Source organism: Polistes dominula, unplaced genomic scaffold, assembly GCF_049000335.1.
Source record: "Polistes dominula isolate Pdom_NZ unplaced genomic scaffold, Pdom_raw_medaka contig_15, whole genome shotgun sequence".
NCBI classification, from domain to species: Eukaryota; Metazoa; Arthropoda; class Insecta; order Hymenoptera; family Vespidae; genus Polistes; species Polistes dominula.
This window is the reverse complement of record NW_028300915.1, coordinates 9,195,403-9,208,309: the sequence shown is the minus strand read 5'-3', so window position 1 is coordinate 9,208,309 and position 12,907 is coordinate 9,195,403. Positions and strand designations below refer to the sequence as shown.

The 12,907-nt window shown below is 31.4% G+C and overlaps 1 protein-coding gene across 8 annotated transcripts in view; it reads right to left on the bottom strand.

Annotated features, from left to right (window-relative positions):
• The window catches only part of sfl (N-deacetylase and N-sulfotransferase sfl), a 500,037-nt gene that overhangs the window by 208,325 nt on the left and 278,805 nt on the right, over positions 1-12,907 (bottom strand). The window lies entirely within an intron of this gene.

The following is a 12,907-nucleotide window of genomic DNA, read 5'->3' as shown; positions in this document are numbered from 1 at the left end:
TCAAAGTTTTACTAAAACAAGGTCATTCTTCATATTTCTGGTATCACGTCGTATTTATGTAATGATAGTTTTTCCACATATCCAATCATTTATACACGATAGATTTAATAGATAATAAGTGATAGACTAGAGACGAATAAAAAATAAGAAGAAAAAATAAACTCGTGCTCGTTGAAACGTGAAACTAATCGTACGTACGATCGGCTAAATGTAAGATGTCTTTCAATCTTGCGTGGGTGAACAAGACGATCACGGAGAATTCAAGGAGAACGAGAGAAACTCGTAATGTTTGAAAAATTTCTTACCGTCGAATAGAAACTTGTTGTTGAAATTTAAACATTTTATTATAGAGGATCATAGATGTAAAAGAAACATTACGCGAGCTAACGTCTTACATACTTTAGTTTATAATTAATGGATGATTAAAAATAAAAGTTATCCAAGCGTTTGCCACATGTCTAAACGCATTGCAATTTTATCTAATTAAAATAAGACATAGTAAATCCGACGAACGCGTAATCACCATAATCTGAACTTATTAAGCTTTCACTTTCGGAGCCATTTAAATGTCTTCCGTATCGAACCCTTTTTTAAGGAAACGTTGTTAACACGCCACGTGTACCAATAACGATATTTACAATAATTTGTTTTATTTTTGAGCTGGCAATTTATTTATTTTCAAAATAAATGTTGAAACTATAAAACAGCAACTGTGCTATGTAACAAGCAAACAATTTTCATCTACGCTCGTTTATAAATCATTTTGTATACTTATTGTAACAATAAAATCAATAATGTTGCTTGCTATGCTTTTGAAATAATAGGAAAATATTGACAGTTATAGTGCAGTGAGCGTTGCACTTGAGTGTTTCTTAATGACGCGTAAACGTTCGCGGAACATGGAAGTTAAGGGAAATTGGAAATAACTACTAGTCGCAAATCGATCTTCTCTCGCGTAAACGCATATTAGGCGTTAGATTCGTAACGCGAACTGAGAGAGGGATATATAACCGACAAACTGGTATTTTGCCTTAAGCGTGAACCACGACAACCGATTAAGTTTGCAAATTACGCTTGCTCGTGAACACAATCGATCGCAGCTGCCGATTACCGAAAATGTAATTAAATTACACAATGGGGATGATTTACAAGGCCGTACCGGCCTTCCTGCAATTCTCGATTCTCTCCTATCGCAATCTATTACGTGTACTGTATATGATGAATTTCAATGAAAATAGATGGACGAATTATTTTTATGACTGGACGGATAAAAAGCAAAGAGAGAAAAAAGCCTAAAAAAAAGGAATTAAATTAAAATGAATCAATGTATTTTCACACTAAAGATCGCAATTTATTTTCAATAAAAATCGTTTTGTAGATCGAATTAAATTGTCAAAAATGTACACGCACCCACGCACGCACATATATGCGTTTGGCGTAAAACAAGTTCAACAAGTAATTAATCAGAAAAAAACTGTTGAAACAGGAATGAATATTTGCTATTTTTATTTTCTATTTTCATTTTCGTTGTTTTCCGGGTCCGAAGTAAACGTGAAACAAGTCGGACACGGTGCATTGCTCTCGGTCGGCCTAGTTAAATCCAGAAAGTCAATGTTGCAGATCGACGCAGTAGCATCCTGTGTGCTTGCTGGGTATATACACGTTTCAACTATAAATAGTTCGTGGATACGCGTCGGTACGTTTCACTGGAGTCTCTCTTTCTATCTCTTTCCTTCTCTCTAAGCCACGAGTTAGTCGGAGGTAAACTAGTAGAAGTAGTAGTCACTAGGGGTTTCAGCTTAAGTTTACGAAGAAAGAGAAGAAAATTCTAGTCTATATATATATATATATATATATATGTCTCTTTAGTGTAGAAAATTTTTGAATAGCTGCTATGACAAGAGGAGGATTTCATAGAGAAAACGAAAAGAAAACTTGCTCACAGAGAAAGAAGAAAAAAAGAAATAAAAAAGAGAAAAAAAGGGTTGAGACCATCGAAGGGATTCTTTTAATTTTACATTTGGAGAGCAAACCAAGGTAAGAGCCAATGATCATTTTACGCACACACGTATACAAACGAAAGAAGAGAAAGGAACGTTACTGCTTACAGTGATCGAGTTATACCAGAGCAGGTAGTCGATGAACGCCAGGTATGCGGTGCTATCTTCTTTCTTTTTTATTTTTTATTTTTTCTTCATCTCATTTTTTCCCTGCCCTTTCTATACCCATCCCTTTTTTTCATTCTACTGCTTCGGAACGCGCTGGCTCACGCTTCACCCGCCCACCTCCTATCCCTGTAGCCCCACTCTACTCTCCTCTATTTCTTTATTCCATCCTTCTTTCCTCCCCACTCTTCCTCCTTCTCTCTCTCTATATCTTTTTTTCTTCGGTTATTCTTCTTTTTCCGATTTGCTGGACCGAACCAGGGAACTCGTTTACTTCCTGATCGAGGTGATCGCACCGTTCTGCTTGTGACGTTATTCCCTGCTAGGTCAAATCGAAGCAGAAGCGGGTAAAGCACCACAATCGAATTCGTGGCATAGAAAAAGGCCGAACATAGAAGACTTTCTGGATCGGATGAAAGTTGTTCTCTTTCATATTATTCCAGAATTCCCATCAAGATACGAAAGTATATATATACTGTATTACTATACTATATATTTAGTATATATATATATATATATATATACAATAGAGAAACTTTCAAGAATAGATAACTTTCGTATGGAAATTTACAAAATAAAGAAGCACATATTCATATTTATTGTTTCCGAATTTATAACAATGCAGCATAAATAAGAATTGAAACATAATCGAAAAATATTTTTGTTATATTTGATATCAAATTTTAATTTCATACTTTAATTAATCGCTTCTTATAAAAGTATTATATATTTAATTCTACCTAATTTCATGTTTTAACTAGTCAGTTTATTTATTCCATAGAATGACTAATTATTTTATTGATTAACAGATTTCACTCTTTAACAGTAACATATGATACATATATGTTACTGATAGGTATATTTCCAATACGTGACAAATATAAACGAATCTTACGATCAATATTATATAGTATAAATAATTATTACGATATATTGCATACATAAAAGCTAAATGATAAACAAATATTATTTTCATTTCATTCATTCAAAAAGAAAATAAAGAGAAAGAAGAGAAGATAAATATATCCGTAAAGTAGGAAAGAGGAAAATTGAAAAGGTCACCATACCTAATGAATAGAACGAAGCTCATTTTTCTTTTATCAACGACACGATAAGACATGGCATTGCTGCCATCATCGAATTTCTTTAAAATGGTAAGAATGAAGAAGAAAAAAGAGGCCAGAAGGCTGGTTTGTTCGTTCTTTCGTTCGTTCCTTCCTTCATTCATTCATTCATTCGTTCTTTCGTTGGTTTGGTGTGCGAAACCATCGAGCAAACTAGGTTTGTCGTTTGCGATAGCGTCTTAGCCGATAAACGAGCTGCATTGTCAACGACGATCGTGAGGATGCTATACGAGTATTACCGGCAGTCTGCCAGAGGCATTATTCCTAGCTGCCTCGTCCTTTTAACGCGGAATGCATTAGAATACGCTTAATTATCATGCACGAAGCTTGGTGCAGATAAACGCGTTCCTCCTCCTCAACCTCCTTAGTCTCCACCTCTCTTTACCTCCCTCCTCTTATCTCCTACACTCTATAATATACTGTATATATCTATAAAGCTTGTAGCTCTTTGAGCATATGTATATGTGTTCGTGATCGTGGGTATCTCTCTCTTTCTCTCTCTCTCTCTCTCTCTCTCTCTCGTGTGTGTGTGGGGGGAGGGAGTTGCACGAACGAACTGCACGATACCGTGTCCGCGACTAGAGTCGATCGATGATCAAGCGAATCGCCATATGCAAATCCTGCCGGATGGATCCTGTGTTCCCTTGCAGAGCCAATTAGTTAGTCGTACGACGTGTTAATCAAGACCAATGGAGCATAACGATATGTTATCTTTTCATATCGACTCGGATCTGCTTCGATTCATAATAGTATATTTTATTTTTAGTATTGTAATAACAAAAAGAATACTCGTCATATGGCATAATAGACTAAATAATAATGTTTCCTTCCCCTTTATTTTCTTTGTTCTTCGCGTAAATCGATTTAATAAACAATAAGGTCTTCCATTTTTTTTTATAAAGTTCTAATCCGAACCAAAATTATATCAAGTATTAAAACGATAAATAGAAATGGGTAAGTTGCTTTTTTCCCATGGTAAATTCTCAAATTTTTTTTAGATAATATTCTTATCTATCTAGGAAACTCTTCAAGTACAAAATAAATAGCAAACGCAAAGTGACCTCGTAGCTCGAAATATATACGTGTTATAAGTTTCAAAAGCATTTTCTTTTTTCTTTTTTTATTTTCTTTTTTTTCGAAACCTCATTTAACCATCCTCAAGAAGTTTCTTCCTACTCAATTTCCGTAAAATCGGTATTTTAGAAGGAAAATAAACGTCTCGCTGCTACATGAAACGTTCTTTTTAAATAGTTCGTCATTTTATATAAAGTAAAAAAGAAAAAAAAACAACCGTAAAGTTTAAGGAAAATTTGCTATACTGGTATTACACCTACTTAAAATTAACGACGAACGATGATCTCGTAACCTATCGATATAACTAAACCGCATTATAATGTAACATGTAAAGATCGATCGGAGATCGTAAGTTGCGTCACCTATAGGTGGTAAAGGAGTTTAAGAATAAAAAAAGAAAAAGGGGAATGGTATCCAACGATTATGGCTTTAGGAACAGACGCGCCTCCTTCTTATCCGCCTAGTCTCCTTTTAAAGGCTACATCTGCAGACCAAACGATGCATTATTATCGTCAACCCGCACCCACCGTATTCGTTTTAATACCTTTTATAGCATCTACTCGAGGATGATGGAAATTATAATGCAAGCTAGAGCACGAAATAGGCTGGTTCAAATTTTTTCTCTCTCTCTTTCTCTTTCTCTTTTTTTCTCTTTCATTCTACATGCATTTTACAGGTAAGTTCCTGATAATTTCGTTGCAAAACATAAAAGAAAAACAAACTATTCTCAAACTAGCTAAATATTTTAAATCAAATCGTTCACATAATTCTAAGAGATGGCAAGTTTTTGAAAAGATATATCATTTTGCTCTTATATTGTTGGAATATTTGAAGCTACTCTACCTAACTACCTAAGCCCTTACCTAAAAGCACGAGATGAATTTATCGAACAACCACCAACACGCCATCACCACTACCACTACCACCTTCTTCTTCTCTGTTCACCTGATTTCATGAAACTGTCATAAGATAAACGTTATGAGAGAAAGAGAGAGAGAAAGAGAGAGAGAGAGAGAGAGAGAGAAAGAGAATGGCACAAAGACAAAGGAATTTCAGGAAGTCGGATGGTATATGGCTCGCCAATGGCACGCGAAGTTACGTCGAAGATTCTCTTGTAGATCCTCTCTCTTTTCTCTCTCTCTCTCACTCTCTCGGTTCCTTCTACAACGATAGTTACTTCTCTCATAAAGCTCATCCTACTTGGATGCATCGATAACGAGATTTCTGGAAGTTTCACAATAATAACTCATTTAATAAGATGACGTTCGACGATCGAACTTATCCAATTTGTTCTCTTTCAAACAAATACTTCAGATTTTATTTTTTTTAGATTTATCTCTTTCTCTCTTTTCATCTTTTCTCTTGTTTAAATTTTATTTTTCCTAGAATAAACGATTGTTTTTTTGCGTCTTGTTTTCTTAATTAAAATAACTTAAAGATTCTAAGAAATAATAAATATTTATCTACTAAATGTAGAAGTATAATAGTCAATAACTTATGCAACGCTAATCGATATTGCAATCACGTTATCAATGATTATTAGACGTAAATAGTAAATCATAAATAGAAACTACGAACGAAAGCTGGCAGAACGACGAAATGATCTCGATTAGATATTTAATACATCGGTATTTTCGATAACGCCAATCGGAATCTTCCTATCGGTATGCCTAACAAAGTCTTTCTACAGACTGTTATGCTTCTAGAAATATCGTTTCTTTACTTTTATGTTATCTAGTAGTATACTGCAAAAATAAGTTTATTGAGAAAAAAAGAGATTTATAAGTAATAAACGATATAAATAAAAGAAGTCATTTAACATTTCACGTAGTTTAACGAGCTAAGAATAACTCTGGTCCTTAAGGGGGTATTCTAGTCTAGAAGCATGGATTTTAGGTACTTTTTCAAGTGCAATAACAAAAAGACGAATAATATTTTCACTATCTATAATGTTACAAGATATTTATTAATATTTCAAGAATACATGAAAAAAAAAATAGTGAAAAAATTCAAAATTGAAAAAGATATAGGCTGATGAAGTGGGGGGTCTCAAAAAATTGGTGCTCGACGGTTGTCACGATTGCAGCTCTTCTAATAATCCGAAATAAAAAAATAAAAAAAATTATTAATTAAGAATAATGCCGCTATCGTTCGAACTAAAAGAATTGAAAAAAATTTTTTTTCACTAAATTACAACTGTCTGAAAAAAAGATACATTATTTTTACCACTTTTTTTACTGTTCCGAATTTTTTCAAAATAGTAGAAATTGAAAATTGTTGTAAGAGGTTTGATTAGTACGATAGAGAAATGCATAGAGAAGACTCTCACCAAATTTCAAATAAATCGGTTAAGTAGAACTTGAGATATCATGGCAACCGTGACAAAAAAAACAGTTTTGAGAAAAACGCGTTCAAAGTTTCGCATAATAAGGGTAGGATATAGGAATCCGCGTCACTAAAACAGCTATATCTCCGAAAATAATTTGAATTTTGAAAAATCTTCTTAAGGACATATTCTTAAAAGGTTAAGCTTTAAAAATATGAAAAAAAAAAAATCGATTTTTTCCAATTTCTAGACCAGAATACCCCCTTAATCAAATTCTTTCTTCAACTCTTTTTCAAACCCTTCGTTCATTTTATTCCCCCATGAGTAAGTCAAATTTCTAGTCTTTCACAAAATTGATAATTATAGAGTTGACTAATAAAGAATATGGAAATTTTCTATACGAAATAGTCACGATGATATTTAATTTTTAAATAAATTTATATCTTTAATATCTTGTTTTTAAGTAACGCTATAATACTTTATTATTTTTCAAATATATTTAACTCATATCCAAAAAATTACATAAAATATTTTTTTTTAATCTAGAATATTTTGTATTTCATATTTAAATAAAGACAGAATATATATTAATATGAAAATAAATTATATATCTCTACGGTGTTCTATCGAAAGAGATAATTTTTAATATCCCACATCTAAATAAATAATTTTAGTATTCATATAATATTAAAAATTCCAATATCATTTTATTTAAATTGACCGAAAATAAAAATCTTATCTTCCTCTTTTAAACATTCTCCTATTTAAAGTAGACTTCACTTTTTGCTTTTCCCCTCCTCCTTCCTCTTATTCACCAAGACAAAAAAACGAAAACAGCTTTTCGAAGATGTAGAAATTTTTCCAACATCCCCCGAACTATGGATTCCAAAGGGAACTTCCAAGACGTTGCATTAAAGTAGAACATGTCGTTTAAAGGTGATCTAACCAATGGAAAAGCCGTTCTCTAAACTCTCCTTCTCTCTTTCTATCTTTTTCAACGAGCTACCAAAAGCAGAGACGAGGATCTACTTTGGATTAACTTCGCCATGGCCAATTAAATCGACAGTGGCTTCGTACCCTCACTTACACGAGAGAAAGAGAGAAAGAGAGAGAGAACTACCTCTTCCTTTTATCGCCTCGTATCCCTCCCGTTTATTCTCCTATTTCCAAAAGATAAGGACTTTTCCAATGTCCTCTAAAAAACAAGACGATTATTAAAAAAAACGAAAATACGAGAAGGATTTTCTTTATCTAAAAACTTTTTATTAAATTCATCATAATATTCATAATAATAATTATTTAAGTTAATGAATTAATAAATAGCTGTTGCATAATTAATATTTGATGAATAAAAGAATAAATGATATTACAATTAAAAATTAGGATTATTCTGAACATAGCATATTTTCTATTTAATTTATAAGAGAAGAGTAAACATACGAAAGATAACGTAATGGGTAGTAATAATTTATTTCTGTTGTTTTAAAAATAAAACGATTATTAGGAAAACGAATATACGATCTTTTTTATCTTAACAATTTTATTAAATTTATCATAATATTCGTAATAATGTTAATTTTAGTCAATGAATGCATAGATGAAAACATAGAAAATATTTTAGGAATAATAGAGCAGCGAATATCAAATAAAAAATTAAGACTATTTTAAACATGCAAAAGTTTCCAATCGATTTGTAGCAACGCTACAAAAATATCGAAAGATAATTTAATAGAAAATAAGTCTTTCTTTACATCCTCTGAAAAACAAGACTATTATTAGAAAATCTATTCTAAACGATGCATATTCTTTATCTAAGCAATTTTATTAAATTATTCGCAATAATTATAATATTTATTTTGATCAACGAATTCGAATAATATTTTTGTTGATCAACGAATGATATAACGATATAATAATAAACAATTAGCAAAAAAATGTCCTGCAAAACGATATCAAATTAGAAAATAATTACCGCTTTGATTACGTAAAGAACTATCTTAATTAATTAAAGAAATAAAATAAAGTTTAAAATGTAACATCAATAGTTTATTTACGAGTTCGCTTTTGAAAGTAATCAAACGCTGCGATACTCGTTAAACTTGATAATTAGATTGCAGCTTGACCATCTTGGAATATGAGTTGCAACACATAAGGTAAACGACGGGACCTTTTTGTAACACCGTTGTATTACACTTATTTACATACGAGCAACGTTTGCTTTACGAGCCATAAAAGAAGCTTTGGGAGACACCTACGGCGATTTCTTTCTTCCCATTCCCCCTTTCTCCTCCTTCATCACGTCTTTATCGTCTTCCAGGTCAGCAAGCGAATTCTTTTTAATAAGATATTTTCTCTATCACGAGAAACATAATTCACAAATTATAATTGATATCTCGTTATGACAAAACAGAAAAAAACAAAAACAAAAAGGTTTCTATAAAACTTCTTTCACATTTTAATACCATCTACTTATCCTTCGGATAAATTTTGTGCGTTCATCAGTTCATTAAAATTCTCGTTATGGTTAAGCCATAAGGTAAAAAAGAAAAAAGAAAGAAAAAAAGATTGGTAATGAAATTTACATTAATCAGGATGTAGGATGCCGCGTAATCGTTTAATAAAAGTACCATGTAATCGTATGGTATGCATAAGCGGTACGCTTAATCATTCCGATTACGAGTTTCTTCGTGGTGTGAACGATTAACGAGTCTCTCGCGTTGATGACTTAACGCGTTTTATGAACGAGATTCACGCACATTTTCTATTATATACAAACGTTATTTCGTCAAACAATCAAACCCTATCCCTTATTTCTCTCGTTTTATCTATATCTCTCTGTATATACTTATTTACTCGTTTATAAAGAGAAACGAAGACATATACGGTAAAATAAAATCGCTTGTTACGTGATTCTCTGGCGCATATAAGCGGGCATTGAGGAACACGAGTTAACGTGTTTTCTATGTTCACGAGTAGTACCTACTACCTTTATTTATGACGCTTGTTCAAAGAGCAAGCTCGTAACGATTTTTTATCTACCTTTTCAACGCTATCCCATCATTTGCATTTATAATTTCAAAACAAAACGAACACACAGAAATAAAAAAAAGTAACAGAAGTTGGAAGCCTTTGTTTCTCATACTAATATTCTTAACCATTTGAAACAAAAATGCATTATCAGTTATGACGATCTGAAATTAGAGAAATTTTGTGATATTTTTCTTTTGATCTGTTTGTAGCTACTTAAGTATACAACAAATTGTGAGTGAATTCATGAATTGATTAATATGAAATAAGAATTAATTCTCTCTTTCTTTATGATTTATTTTTTATAGATTGTAAATTATCATTCTAAAGGCATTTTGTTTTCTAGGATAGACCATCTTCTTCCACACGACTCTACTACGATCTAATTAAACGTCACCGCGGGAACTATCGTTATAGCGACAATCGAGGAAATCCAATTTAACCCGTTAACGAAGCATCGACTTGAATCAGCCAACGAATCAGCACGATCGTTCGTAACTACGCCAACCACCTTCTCTCCCTTTGGAATACAAAAGTTCTTTTCGAAAGAAAATTAAAATACAATTCTTTGTTCGAAGAATATTCATTATTAACAGTATCTACATTTGTATTTATTATAAGAATGAGTCGATGCAATGGTATTTTTCTATTATATTTATTCTACCACGTATCAGTACTCGTAATTTTTTATTTATCATTCGTTTATCATTTCATTAACAATAGCGACTACTACTTACATTTGCATCAAAATAGAGTAGCGAATAGTTTCTTATTGTTTCAAGGTATAACAAAATTTAGTAAAAGTTCAGATGGTAGGATTCGTACACGGACTGAATACAAATACTAATACATAAGCACATAAAAAAATTACCATTAAATATTTAACTAATTATGGCAATAAACTAAGTCGAAAATTTAGCAAAATATTTAGAATTATTCGTTATAAAATAAATAATTTGAAATTTTTTAAATTATCGACACGGTTATTGGAATCATTTTATTATTAATAGATACGATACCGTGAGCTTATTAAATTTAATAGTGTCCAGATCGTAATTGAATATTATTAATAATGAAACTCTTAACAAACGTTACAATAAGATTCAGAGAATATTCATTCCAAGAAGATAAGGAATACTAGGATATCCGGTTGATTAAAACTCGAGCTGAAAGCAATTGTCTCGTAACAGATGATGATAACTAGTAGTCGCGTATTCGGCGTTTAGTTTCGCTCCGTCATTCTAGGATGATCAAGAACGATCGACCGGTTCGTCCCTCGATATTACGGTCTTACGAGTTTTTCCTTACCAACTTCTTCCGCGAACTCGGAGGAAGAAATCGCAAATGCTCGGCACGACTTTCCAACTTGCCTTGAAACTCGTTCGGAAGTCAAGAAACGATCGGAGAAATAATTAATTCGCGTGGCTCCATTCGTTCTCTCATTCTCTCTCTCTCTCTCTTTCTCTTTCTCTCTCTTTCTCTTTCTCTCTCTTTCTCTTTTTCTCTCTCTCTCTTTCTCTTTCTCTTTCTCTCTCTCTCTTTCTCTTTCTCTTTCTCTTTCTCTTTCTCTTTCTCTCTTTCTCTTTCTCTTTTCTACTTTTTCTGAATTTTCTTTTTTCTTATTCTTTTAACACGATGGTAGAAATTTATTGTTAACCCTCTATAACGTCATTTAACTTACAAGTTATTCTACTAAAGTATCTTTCTTCTTCTTTTTTTTATACATATTATCTTATTTATTCTATTTGTTTAAATTTAAATTATATGTTAATGAAAATAATCATATTCTAGTAAAATATATATCGATTATTAAAAAAATGTAAAATCACAAATTTTTATTTCCATTCGTAAATTTGCGTTAAGTATTCTTGAACAAAATATTTTTTCATGTTATTCGATTTCAAGCATGAAAAATAATAATAATTAGTTTTTAATTACCTGTAAAAGGTTTCAAAATTATTTTTTTAGTTAAATGTTAATTGTTTTTTAAATAAGAAAACAAACTCTATTTCTAATGTTTCGTATTGCATGAAATTTGAGAACCGATAAATGTATTTTCTTTTAAGAAAATTTTCTTAGAAAAAGATTGAAATAAAGAAAAAGCGAATAAAAAAGGCTGCAGAACGTCGTAGTCCGTCTCACGTTTTAGTATCGACCGGCTCGCTTTTGCGCGCTGTAAAATTACTCTTCCTGGATCGAGCTCTTCTTGACGAAGCCTTCTCCGCCACGTCATTCTATAGAACACGTAGGGTTATTTTGTGTTTACAATAATAGAAGTTTTCTACGTAACATTTTCTTTGAGAGAACGATCTAGTTTCATGTCGAAAATATTCTATATTCGTTCTGTCACAAGAATTAATTGAGCTAAGTTGTACAGAAAGAGCTACCCCCTAATGATTTAAAATTAATTAAATTTTATTTAAAGATTTTATTTAAAAAAAAAAAAGGAAAAAAAATAACAGAAAATAAAATTATTAATTTATTTTGTTCTATTGTTTCATAACGTTTTTTAACGATTTATTTAGGGTATTGCATAATTAATATTATTAGAAATTTGTATTTTAATTGATGAGTTTATGGCTAAGAAATGTTTAGTAAAATAACGTGATCTGTGCTAATTTAATTAACTAATTTTTTGTCATCTTTAGGGTTGATAATTTTCTGCATAATTTGATCGTATTTTTATAATAAACTAATTCAATATTATTATTCGAATAAAAGGATGATAAATTTTATAAAAAATTAATTTTCTTTTTGTTAAGTTAAAAATATTACATCAATGGGTTTGAATTATAGGATTGATCGAAAAAATAAATTGCATTTAACATGAAAGTTGTATTTAATTCTAGATCATAGTAAAAATAATCCTCTTTTGTCTTTTTCATTCCAGTAACGTGTCAGCGTAACAAGATTCTTCTCTGTTACACACTTAATTAGGATGAACGAACTTTTTAATCAAGGTAGAAAAGGGATTCCAGAGAAACATCCTGAGGCATTTATATGTTAAAAAAAAGGAGAACATAGTAGAAACACGAAGTATAGGATTATGATATAAGAATAAAAAAACATTTCATAACTGAGAAGAAACGAACAAGTGAAAAAAATGGAGTGGGAGAGGGAGAGAGAGCGATAGACAAAATTATAAGTAAATGATGAATCGTCAAAGATAAAAAAGATTTAAGCCAAATTAC